General features: G+C 32.2%; 1 protein-coding gene and 1 non-coding gene across 4 annotated transcripts in view; one reads left to right on the forward strand and one right to left on the reverse strand.

Moving 5' to 3' along the window:
- Window positions 1–13,070, forward strand: part of LOC126749639 (DNA-binding protein D-ETS-3) — a 179,338-nt gene that overhangs the window by 118,251 nt on the left and 48,017 nt on the right. The window lies entirely within an intron of this gene.
- Trnap-agg (transfer RNA proline (anticodon AGG)) lies at window positions 1,389–1,460 on the reverse strand. The gene has a single exon. It is a non-coding gene; the product is annotated as a tRNA-Pro (tRNA).

The raw sequence follows: 13,070 nt of genomic DNA on the forward strand, positions 1-13,070 counted from the left end.
CTTGCCTTTTTGGGGTTTAACCAATAAGTGGCTACTTAACATTGTCTTTGTTATTCAAAAAAAAGCAGTTAGATACCTGTGTTCTGCTAAGTTAAGAGATTCTTGCAAACCCCTCTTCATTTCTGAAAAAATCCTAACTCTTTTTTCACTCTTTGTCTTAGAAACGGCTGCTCTTATTCACAAAATTCCCAAACTACCCTCTGACACTGGCCATTTGAGTCGTCGTGTAAATGATGTTCCCCTACCTATTCCCTTACCAAAAACTCATTAATTTACATAAGTAAAAAAATTTACAATCATGTTCCTCTATGTGTTAGACATATATCGGATGTTAAGAAATTTAAAAGAGAATTAAAGACGCTTTTATTGGCTAAGGCATATTATAACCTGGATGATAGGTTTTAACCTTGGACATGTTGGAAAGTTTTTTTTTCCTTTTTTCTTCTCTAGTTTTGTCAACAAGTTTACCTTTATTTAGTAATTGATTGTTTTATTTAGTTATCTTTAATTCAAGTATGTTCAAAAAGTTTTGTCTTCTTGTGTTTAATTTTGTCCATTGTTTTGTCAATTTTTGAAATTGTATTTTGTTTTGTTTTTTTAGCTTGTAGGATGCTTCTACACAAAATTATTCTTACGTAATATAGCACATTGTTGCGGCATTATACAAGACAATAGCGGAAACTAGGAAACTAAAATGTGGATGCCCTAGACAAAAAGGCAACAAAACTGAATATTAAAAATACCAAACGGATATTGCCAATTTAAAGAATGCATGTGTTTGGTCATAAGTTTAAAAAAAAAATACTTTATATCTAAATATTTTATACTGAAGACCAAGTTAAATTATTTGTTTACAAATTGAAAAATACACTATGATGCTGATAATTTTTTACTATTGTCAATAATATTTGGAGCCTAATTGGCAAATACTTTTTAACTTGTTTGAAAATATTAATAACTTGAAGATTTGATAAAGTTTTTTACAAAGGCATGAGTGAGATGAATCAATAAAAGATATTCTGTGTCTACGTTGATGTTAACACATGATTTTTTTATAAAAATACATTAATAATTTTACAAGCATTCCAAACATTAGAAGAAGGAAAAGGTGTCGTTTGCAAAAAAAGTTGTGGTGGTTTTTAGGGGATGAATTTGTCGGGAGTAGTTTTTTTAAGTTAATTTTGGGTAGTGGTCCTATAACTATTAAAAATACATTTTCTTAAAAACATTTATATTTAAAAATAAAAAAGTTACAGCCTGTGACGTTGATTGTGAGACACCCTGTATACACATGTACTGAAAATAAAAAATGCTAATCTTTCAATGTCTTACACACTAATTCGTGCTATGATGGGTAAAATAGCATATTTAATTAAAAAAAAAGTTCTGGGCTCGTCCGGGATTTGAACCCGGGACCTCCCGCACCCTAAGCGGAAATCATACCCCTAGACCAACGAGCCGCTGACATTACTGTTTTTATTAATTAAACATTAATTTGTAGTGTATAGTTAAATAGAATTGTGTGTTAAAACTCTGTTTTGCGGTTTTCTATGCCTTTCAATATACTATTAAGGTCATTAAAAAAAAAGTAATTTTCACTCTATAGGTCAACTAGTGCTCCATTTAAACTAATAAAATCACTGAAGTTCATTTTGAAAGTCGTCGTCGATGTCGCTGGTTATCAATTATCTTCAGATGTCTGATTGGGCTCCCGGAACAGGAAAGAGTCCCTTCCTTCCCGGACTGCCGGCCCGAATGTCCTTTTCCGATTTCGCCGTTACCGTCGCTATCATTCACGGCGCCCGATAAACCCGTGGAGCATCGTTATTTCGCTTTTGGGTTTGTAAATTCTATATTTCCAGATTGGCTTTTGAGATCGGTGGTAGTTTGTATTTCAAAAAAAAACATATTATAAATTTTTAAATGTATATACAGGGTGTTAATAAAATATGTAACCAAACTTTAACGATCGAATCATTCGTTGATTTGAAGACAAAATATTCATATGAACATGGTCCCTAACGGCTTTGTTTTCGAGCACGAGCAATATTATTAAGGAAATGCAAGTAAAGTTCAAAATAATGAAATCTATTCTTAGAACATTGAATGCCTAGAATAAGCTTAGCTGCAAACCATAGGCCAGGTTGTTTGAGATCACCATCTCTCACACAATTATGTCAACTCGACTTTCCAATTTTTCATTCAATATATAATCCACTACATATTTTTTTAATGTGTTGTATTTTGTAACAGGTAAAAAATTTACTGTTTAAAAGTTTTGTTTATTTGCTAACTAACAATATATACTTTGAGAGTAATCAACAAAATTTTTAAGAATAAAAAAGATTCCTGACAAAAAAAATTAATGAAAAAAAAACAACTTGGCAACCTAGAATACCTCTATGTTTACAATGGACGTATCTGATGTTGCCACTTTGTGATGTTTCTTTAGATATAGTCTACCAAAGTCTAGAACGCACCATATGTCATTTGCCAGCAATCTATTTATAGTCCGCGCCCGCTGTTATTTAATCGATATAATGCCCGTATCTCCTGAAATTCCCAAGGAATTTTTATATTTTTTTGTCCAGATATTAACAATCAAGGACTAAATCAATTTATAGTTGTTATAAATCTCTACAAAATAAAGTTTTTGTGTGGAAATTACTTAAAAAGTCAAATGTTAAAGAAATGAAAAAGGCTCCCAAAGGATTTCATTTAATCTTTTTTCAAAAAATATTGAATTGTTAGATGTTAAAAAATATAAAGGGTTATGTAACTCCTAACGGTTATAAGGAAAAGTTTTATTCATATCTTTTGGTAGTTATAGCCGTTTACAACATCTAACTCAATAATTTTTAATAAAAAAACATTCTTCTGTAGAGATTTGCAACCATCTCAAATCCGTTAAGATATTTATTATATATTACAAAAATAAGTTTTATTCAAATCCTTTGGAACTTAACCTTTTAATTCTTTAATTTTTAATTTTTACAAAAAAAAACCTTAGTTTTTCGCAGTGACAAACAGTTTTCTCAGTCAGGAACTCTTTATCCTTTAAGGATATGCGCATGCATGATTCATAACCGGTTCGGAATTTATTTCAACGATTCAGGGACTGCCAAAATTTTTTCTGAGTCTCCTTTTTGTTCTTTATAATATGGGGATGCAGCAAATCGTCTACCAGTTCACAGTTCATTCGTCAGTGCTATCTCATAAATCAAATATCCAACATTTTTGGGAACATCGGTAACTTCTAAGAGGATCTCCAAGTCCTCATCACTGGAACTCAAATTATCAGACATGGTAATTTTATCATGGACAACTAATCTAAAACAAAATCGATTTAATTAAACAGGAATTACTATTTAAGTAACAAACCACCCATAAAACTAATGAAAAAACAGTAGGGCAAGCAAATATTATTTGTAATAGTAACTATTATTAGTTTTAAATTCTAAAATAAAATAAAATAGGCTCCAGTTATCAGAAAATAAAGACAAAAAGAGTAGACGTACATCAAATATGTCATTAAAAATCTACTGCGCAAGTCCAGAAGTCAAAATTCTAATGAGAGTCCAAGGATTGATTGAACTAGTTACAGATTGATCCTGAATAAGTAATAAAACATCCGCGAACGGCAGGCAATATAGAATAATAAGCATGTTTATCAACAAAATGTCCCTCCTGCCGCCCGTATAGATGTTGTGCTTAATCCAAAGCAGCCAATGTTAATTCTAGTGTATTCAATGTTCTAAGAATCTAATCTAAACTGAGCAGTTGGTATAACCTATCTGTGTGCCATATTGTATGTTTTACAAGTTGAGGCTCGTTTTACAAGTGGATGGAAATACTAATATCTCGTATTTTTGAAAAGAAACGACAACAATACAAACTATAAATTATACGTAAAATATATCATTTCTTTTAATTTCAAGCTAGAGCATAAAGTTTAAAGTTTTTCTACATACTTTATTAACACACTGTATATATGAAGGTATATGAGAAAGTCATAGCCGGCACTCTCATTATTGCCATTGAGTTATAATCAATTACATTTAAAATTTTTACAGAAAGTGAGTTTCGCGGTTCCAAAATAATAATTTCCCTCTGATTCGCATAATTTTCGAATGAAAATTTAAAAACTTCTCAGCCTTAATATATTTCATGCAGTTACAAATATAAGAAATCGGACTTAACGTAAACGTTATTTGTATGGGGGATACGGATGAATATTTGCAGCCTTCTTGTTTTAACCCGCTAGGAGGGATAGATGTCACCCTTAACATCTTAAATGGACATGGAGTCAAGCAGCACATCATTTTAAAGGGCGTTCAATTGTTTTTTCAGTGGTTTCCTAAATTCTGTTGCCTTTTGTGTAGAGGTTTCGGAATAATCGCGTTTCAAAGTTGCATAAAGAATTAATTTTCTATTTATTGACAATTTTAGACAAAAATTACGTTTTTTTTTGCGGAAGAGAGATTTTTACAATAATAGACGCGGGATCTACTTACGCACTATCTTATAATTTGTTGAAAATGTCCATTTTCCTATCAACAATAATAAACTTTCTCTAACATTTCAGGAAACTTCACTGGCAATCGACTGACATTCTAAATTGTGTTTTCTCCTCGTCAGACCCAAGGTGAAATGAAAACATATCTTTTTAAAACACGTACTTTTTTGTAAAGTGTTGGGCCCAAAAAACAACAAAATATCAAAAAAAAATATTTTTTTTTGTTTTTTACTGTAAAAAGTAAGGTATCTTATAGTACCTTGATACCTTGGGTTTAAATAAATACAAAAAAAGTTTCAAAAAAAAACTTTATTGGTGAAATAGAGCAAAACAGTTTCGCTCAACGGAGCAGCAAAGATATACGTCACATGAGGCACACTTAGCAAATGTCAATTTACCACATTTCGGATATCGACATTTTGATCTGGATTTCTGGTCGTGTTTGGCAAATACTGGTAGATTAGTGTTTCCCTGCTTCCTCTCTCTTCTATCTGGAATAGGCTGAATTTCCCTTTGTTTTCGGGGCGTTACCTGCTCTTCATCAGAATCACTTTGCTCGCAATCTGCTTGAGGAATAATCCCACTGGATTTGGCTTACCCCTAACAAATTGTCGCATTTTTACGTGGCCATGAAAAGAAATCATTTGTTCATCTATTAAAACTGTTTTATTCTATCTATTATTTTTTCTTCATTGGTAACCTCTGCTCTTCTACAATTTTTACCCGTGATCGCAATATAAAGTACCGATTTCTTGAAATTGTGTCTGAAACAATGGGTACTCTTGTACTTCGCGCCCAGTACATCCTTATTCTCGGTAGACCATCGATAGACAATTCCAATCAACATGGAAGCTCCAAAGAATTTTTGCAATTCATATTCAGAAGTTTCAAGGGAACGGCCTGTCTCAATAACCTCACGCATATTTGAGAAAAGTGCCATTTGTTCAAAGAAAGTATCAGAAATGTATTTTCTTAGGTACATACTTGGTTGATTTAATTGAGTGGAAATGTTCTCGTTTTTAAAGTTAAACTGAAATGGTTCAAATTCCCGGACACGGGACCAACTTTTTTCATAGCCTGGTAAATAATGGGCAAGAGGCTCGTCATCCGAAGAATCACTCATATTTTCTGCCATCTCCATATCCTCTATACTTTCTAATCCACCCTGATGTTCAAGGTTAATATTAACCAAATCCAAGTCCACATCTACTTCATCCCTACTATCCGACGATAAATCGCCGATATCTGATTGGTCTAGGTCCAGATTAAGAACTTATTCTTCTAGCTCGCAGCTGGTTAAGGCCCCTAAAAATTATTTCATAGACGAGTGACGAAATAATGATGTTCAACAAGGCAAATAATTAAAAAAACCCAAAATATGATTTTATATTAAACACACAAATTCCTAGCAATTCATTTATTTTTGTAGTCTTAGAGACCCAAGATATCACTGGTGATACCTTTACTAAATCTACCATTTGCGGCACGATTAGATTACTAAGAGAGAATTTTTTTATTACACATGTTCTATGTGCTACCTGCCGTCAATATATAACAATAAAAAAGAAAGAACAATATTACTTACTCTTATTTTGGTACAATACACTAACCTAACCTCACCACTACTAAACAGTACAAGAGTAAAAACAAGAAAAGAAGTCGCTTCCTTCTCGAAAAAAATTTTTTAAAGTATAACCACATGAAACCTTTACAGGATTATTAGTTAGGTTCCTGTGCATGTAAAATAACTAGTTACATCTTTTGAGGGGTCAGACATTTTTTATCCCGAAAAATGTCAATAAATTGTCAAAATGTTATATTTATGTTTTTTTACACATACCACGCGATAACTTTGAAACTAATAAAAATCTACACATTACGTTTTTTTTAATCAATTGGAGATATATAGGCGGTCATAATAGTGCTAATTCAAGTCCCTTGATTAGCGTATTTTTTCTTGGAGAATGGAGTAAACCCGAAATTTTACTTTTATTGCTGCATGATTTTCGGTAAGCGAGAAACTTTTTTGTTTCCAGGAATTTTACCATAGTATCTGCGTATGAATTAAAGAAGAGATACTAGAAAAGTTTTTAACATAAAAACCAACCGTCTGTGACACACAGATTTTCAAGATATCGGCATTTGTAATTTTAATTGTAATTATTCGCGCGCCCGTGTAGTGCACTTTTTGGCCGTTACGTATGCGTTCCTAATATAAGTCGGTTACGTGGAATACTGTTGTTTTGCGTGTAATAGTATGATTCTATGATACTATTGATTCTTTCTATGATTTTTCTGTTGGTTCATGCGTTCAGTTCATTACGCGCTTCAAGTTCTTTAAATTGTGTTTAATTTATTTAATATTTAAATAATTGTACATTGTTTGATTATGGAGTGTTTAATTTGTGGAGAAACTGTAAGCAACAGTTACAAACTGGTAGTTCAAAATCCTACAATCCAGGGCTTAAAAACATTAATAAGTGCTGCAGAAAAAAGACAAGACAATTGTGCAAAGAATATATTGGGCGAAAAGGATGATATTTTAACAAAGAAAAAACTTGTTAAATATCATCTACTTTGTAGAAAATCTCACACTAGCCTACAAAATCTTGAGCATGCGTCCCAAATTGTCGAAAATGAAGGCAACGAAGCTAATAATTTGGGAGAAGAAGTTTGTAAAAAATTATTAAGTATTCATTGTTTAACTGGATGTGATACTACTTGTGCACTATTTAAAATAGGTAAAAAATCAGCATTCGACATTTTATACAAAAACATCGATAATTTAAAGGGGCTCGAAAATCTGCCATTTTTGCTTGAAGATGAAGCAATAAATTTGGGCCAAATGTATTTATTGTATCTATATAAAAATAAAAAACACATCTATTAAAACTCTTAATGAACTAAGGGTGCATTTAACAAAAGAGTCAAATCGATCAGCCTCAGAATTGCCTCCTACAAATGATGCTTTAAGCAACATTTAAGAAGGTACTAAACGATAGAATGAATTTATTACATATGTTAGATATTAATGTTCCATTTTTTTAGATGTATATACCAATTAAAAATATGGTATAATTCTCATGTCAAAGAAATAATTTTGGAAGATCCTCGTGAATATGGTTGGAAAAATGATGAAACTTACTGGAGACCAATATCAGCAATACAAGATCCGATCCCCAATGAAGTAAGAAAAGCATTGTCAATTCGGTGTTGCGACAAAAATTGCAACAATAATAGGTGCACGTGTTTAGCTCAAGGATTAAAATGTTGTGACGAATGTAAATACGCAATATGTAGTAACAGACCACAAGATGAAGAACTAAGCTCGTCAGATTCAGAGTCTGAAGAAATCTAAATCTTTTCAATTTATGTTCTTTTTTTGTTTTTGCAATTTCCTGTTTTAACTTAATATTAAAAATATAAGTGTATTTCCAGTGCAGTCTGCGTTCCTAATAAAAAAAATTATCGAATCGCCAAATTAGTCAGGAGATTACCCAAACGGGCCTTGTGGGCATCTCCAAGTAAGTATATTGCGCATCGCCGCGCGTCCCTGTGTTAATATTTTAAGCGACGATAGCTCTAAAAGTATTTGTCATAGAAGGTTGGTTTTTACTTTAAAAACTTTTTCAATATCTCTTATTTAATTTAAATGCAGATACTATGGTAAAATTCCTTAAAACAAAAAAGTTTCCCGCTTACCGAAAATCATGCAGCAATAAAAGTAAAATTTTGAGTTTACTCTATTATCCAAGAAAAAATAAGCTCACCAAGGGACATGAATTAGTACTGTTAGAACCGCCTGTATGTCTCCAATTGATAAAAAAATCTCATGTTTATAAGCTAATTAGTTTCGAAGTTATCGCGTGGTATGTGTAAAAAAACATAAATATAACATTTTGACAATTTATTGACATTTTTCGGGATAAAAAATTTCTGACCCCACAAAATATGTCGTAATTGGTTATTTCTTATGCACAGGGGCCCAATCAATGATCCTGTATAGGTTTCATGTGGTTATACCTTAAAAAAATTTTTTTAGTATTTTTCCACCGTTTTTACTCCACTATACAGCGTGCGTCGGCGAAATAAAAATGTGTGCGCATATATTTGGCTATGTATCATTTATGATACCATCGGGAACTGACGGCTAATTGCTTCAGCGCGCCGAAAAAAAAATTAAATCCTCAGGTATCATATATGATACCTGGGGTCTGAGGAGGTTAAAAAAAAAACAATTGGTTTAAGATTAATTAAAGATGTGCCCAAAGAAAAGAAGTCTAAGAGTGTTAAATCCGATTTTGGAGGCTATTCAATTAGTCCCCTCTTGCCAACTTCGGAAATCTCTCGTTCAATCACCATCAGACGGGAAGAAAATAATGTAGACGAGTACCCTCCTACTGGAAAGTTAACAAATCCTCCTGTAAAACTGAAGTACTCTCTGTATAAATTTCAGTTTATTGCTCATGTGCGATAAGAGGATCAATAGACTCTTCCAGAAAATTAAGGTACAGATCACCTGTCAAGTTTCTTTCAGTAAATTAAAGGACCAGTAACGGCATTTAATAAGATACAACGTATTTTTCGACCCAATACAATAGTTTTTGGTAAACATTAGCCTGAAAACCAAAATCTCCATGCAGGCAAGTTTAACTATTTCTGCAAACCTTTCCAATTTTTCATATTTTCAACTGTGAGAAAGTTATTAAAGGGGAAGTTTTCAATTTCACACCCGATACAAGCAAGGCTTATAAACAGCACATTAAACGCGAAATTTGGCAATAATGATAGTTCTACGTGCTGTATACAAGACTTTCTCGTAAACGATTGATAATTGGTGTTTATTATGTATAAATGAACAAAACAAAAACATTTTAATTTTTTTTGGAATTCTGGTTTTTTCCAAATCTGAATTTTTCAATTAAAAATGCTTAAAAAGCATTTGAACTGCCAGCATCAAATCCAAAGAAGAGTTTGATTAAATGGTTGTTGAAAAATCAATAATTTCTTAAATTTTAAAAATATTGATGAACTTTTGTTTTGAATTTGCTGTATTATCATAGGATTTTGTCATTCTTTAGTTGCTATTTTCTATTTAAATGAAATTTTCTGTTATTTTTTTCTTCTTTTCTTATTCTCTTATATCTGCTCTTTATTATATATCTATTTCCCACTTCGTCTACCTGCTCTTTGGCATTATTTTTAATTAATTGTTGGGTAAAGGGGCATTTAAATAGTATAGGCAGTTAATGGCGTTTTAATATTTTAAGCCAATTTCCAGCTCGCTTAGACATTTATTAATCAACTTTTAACTTTAACAACTTTCTTTTAAAGTTTCCTAGTATGATTTGTTAAACCATCAAGTGTTTAATTCTTCTACTTTTTAATTTCTTCTTATATTTTCTTTTTCTTGAAAAATATCTACCTTTACTAATTATCTCTCTCTTTAAATTTTTCTCTCTCGTCTAGTTTTTATAAGTTTTTTAATGGGTTATGAATTAATAAATAATTTTTTCTACTACCGTACATAAAGTACTAACTTTACATACTTCCCATGGTTTATAGTTAGCTATAGTGCCCATGGTTTATAGCTAGTTTCATTTTTTACGCACTAATGCCTAAAAAAGTCTTTTTACTAGTGCGTATTAGTGCGTAAGTAAGTAGTAATTTGGTATTTTTGATTTTTTTTAATGGTTTCTTCGGTAGGAAACAATATTTTGTGTGTTACAAGGGTGTAAATTACCCTTTTCTTATTCATGGGTATTGTCTAATATCCCATTCATAAAAAAAGGCTCATTTTACACACTGGTTACATAAATATTTATTTTCTACTACCATGCGGAAAGTACTCACTTTACAGAAGTGCCAGAGCTGTATTTTTGGAAACCTTTTATTTATATAAAACTTTCGGCCTGGAATCTTCACTTCAACTTCAAATGTATTTTTTGAGGTTTTTTGGCAACGCAGGGCAAGGCATTACAAAGAATAATTTTACTTTCTGTACAATAAAATTAAAGAAACAAGTATTTTCAATTGCAGTTTTAGGAAAGCTTGTCGATTGCACCTGATTATAAGTAGCTTTTACGATTACTTCCAAATACTTAAACTTATAGAAAGCCGGATTATAAAGCTATTTTTTTCTTAAAAAGATCAATATCAATTTTGCGGTTCTGTGTTTTTCACCAAAAAGCATTTTGACATTCAACCCTGAAAACAACATATTTAACCTAAAAATATTATGGTAAAACCAAATACCTGTGGCTGCCTAATCATAAGAAAATGTGCGGCCTATAAGGCTTTTGTTGACAGTCCCAAATTTGGGTCATTTATTTAATATTCCGCGGTGAAACACAAGATGCTCACTAATACATTTTGCGAATAAATATTTTAATTTTGCGGTTCAGTTTCCTGTCTGCAAGTCGTTCACCAATAAATATTTCGACATTCGAGCATCAAAAGCACACTCCTAACCTAACATATTGAGGCAAAACAGAAATACGCCTGCCTAATAATCACAAGACCTTGATTCAATGTGCTCTCTATAAGGCTTCTGTTGACAACTGAATAGGGATGACATTACAAATAATAAGAATTAAAATTGTTGGCAAATTTGAACCAAATATGTCATACAGGATTTCCATTATCAATTGAAAAATAAAGATTTCAAGGAAATTTTAGAAACAAACCGGTTAAACTCGGTTAATATCCGCTACAAATTCGAGGCGATGATGATCGATACCAGATTGGAAACGGTATGTATAAATACGAAAAAAATTGGAAAAAAGCGCCAGTGAACAATCAATTGGAAATTCCATTAGCCAGCCCAGGCCCGGTAATGACGGAAAAGCCGTTCGGGATGGGGAAATGAAAAATCCCGTTGACGTCGCGGCTCGAAAGAAAAGGAGGAAAATGTTAAAATTTTCCGATGGAAAAGTCGACACGCGGAACTTGATAAAAAAAACCGTAGGGCGGTGTGAACAAATTATCTGTTTCCTTAAAGTTTTGTACTTGTACCATATTTTTCTTAAATAATTTGATTTTATCAGTTGATTTTAATAATTACCTTCACTGGTTTGGCAATTTGACATGAGCTTGCAACGTATTTTTTACCAGTGGAATTTAGGTCATACTGACGTTTAAGAAACCCAAAATGCATAGGACTAAATATTAGTCTCACAAATTATCAAAACTACATGAAAACTTACTCATGTTTGACATTTCACGATCATTCTTTTAAGAAGCTTTTGATTCCAGAAACATCTAGTTTAAATTTAACTGAATGTTCAAAGGATGTTGTGGTTTTACGAACTTCCTAAGAATATTTCTTCAAACTTTTTGGATTTTGGTCAAATTTTTACTCTATTTTTATGGTTACGATAAAAGAGAAAGTTTGATTCAGCTTGGAATTAACAAATACGAATATTATGTTGTATTAAAGGCAATTATTCCATCGTCGTCTTTCTAATTGACAGTTAAATTAGCACATTTAATGGAGTTTCCCTGTTAAATCTGCGATCACTTGAATATATTAATACTATTGCCTCCAGTGGGGAGTTTGCAGTAATGGCTGCTCTGTTAAGGGTCTTTCAAGTTGCCATACATAACATAAAATGATATCCGTCGTATCAAAATTTCAATTTATCTTAAAATCGCATTTAATTGTAATAATATTCTTTGAAATAAGGCAGTTATTTTTTCTTTCGGGTCACTGGGTTTATAAATAACCGAAAGCCCGTAGACGGAAGAAAAGCTCGTTTTGAGGAAAAGTTACAAGTTACGACGTACTCCGTTCTGACTACGGAAATTCGCAATTGTATGGGCCGGGAAAGCGACGGGAAAACGGAATTTCCGTGCCGGACGAAAGTCGGGAAGTCAAAAGTGGCTGATGTTCAAGACCGTCGGACACGGAAACAGGAAAAACCGTCAAAGTTTCGTGTCATGTGGGATGCTCGCCATGAAACATTACCTTGTAATTATTTCAATTATCTTTTTGACAGCGCTTAAAAGAGTTAAAGTATCAGATTTTTTTATGAATATACGGCAACAACGCATGGTATGCACCAACGGAGCAAGCGCATCAATGGTACGGTGTAGAAATCGCGCGGTCTCTGGAGGATTTCGGCCTTGGCGTTGTTGCCATATGATGCGAGAAATAGCGATACACTTGATATTTAAAATTTTATATTTTTTAAAATATAATTTTCTTGAAATAGTTGTAGTACTCCCCAAGATTGTTAAATATAGTGGAACAAACTTAATTTAAAAATCCGAGTAACAATTACTTTTAGTCAACGTTGCCAACGACGCTTAATCTATCTTTGATCTAATTGATCTATCTTGTGTCATTCGATCTAACTCTTTGTGTCTTTGAAACCTGTAGAAAGAAACGTTGTCTTAGTCTTAGATATAACTTCAGGTTATTGGGTGACTTCTTTAAACTCTTTGGAATAGTTCCATTAGATTTGATTAGATTTTGGGATAAAAACTAAACTGAAATAGAAAAAAAAGTTTTTTATTTACAAACTATAACAAATGTAGAAAAATGTATCCATAC

This window comes from Anthonomus grandis, chromosome 1 (assembly GCF_022605725.1).
Source record: "Anthonomus grandis grandis chromosome 1, icAntGran1.3, whole genome shotgun sequence".
Classification (NCBI taxonomy): domain Eukaryota; kingdom Metazoa; phylum Arthropoda; class Insecta; order Coleoptera; family Curculionidae; genus Anthonomus; species Anthonomus grandis.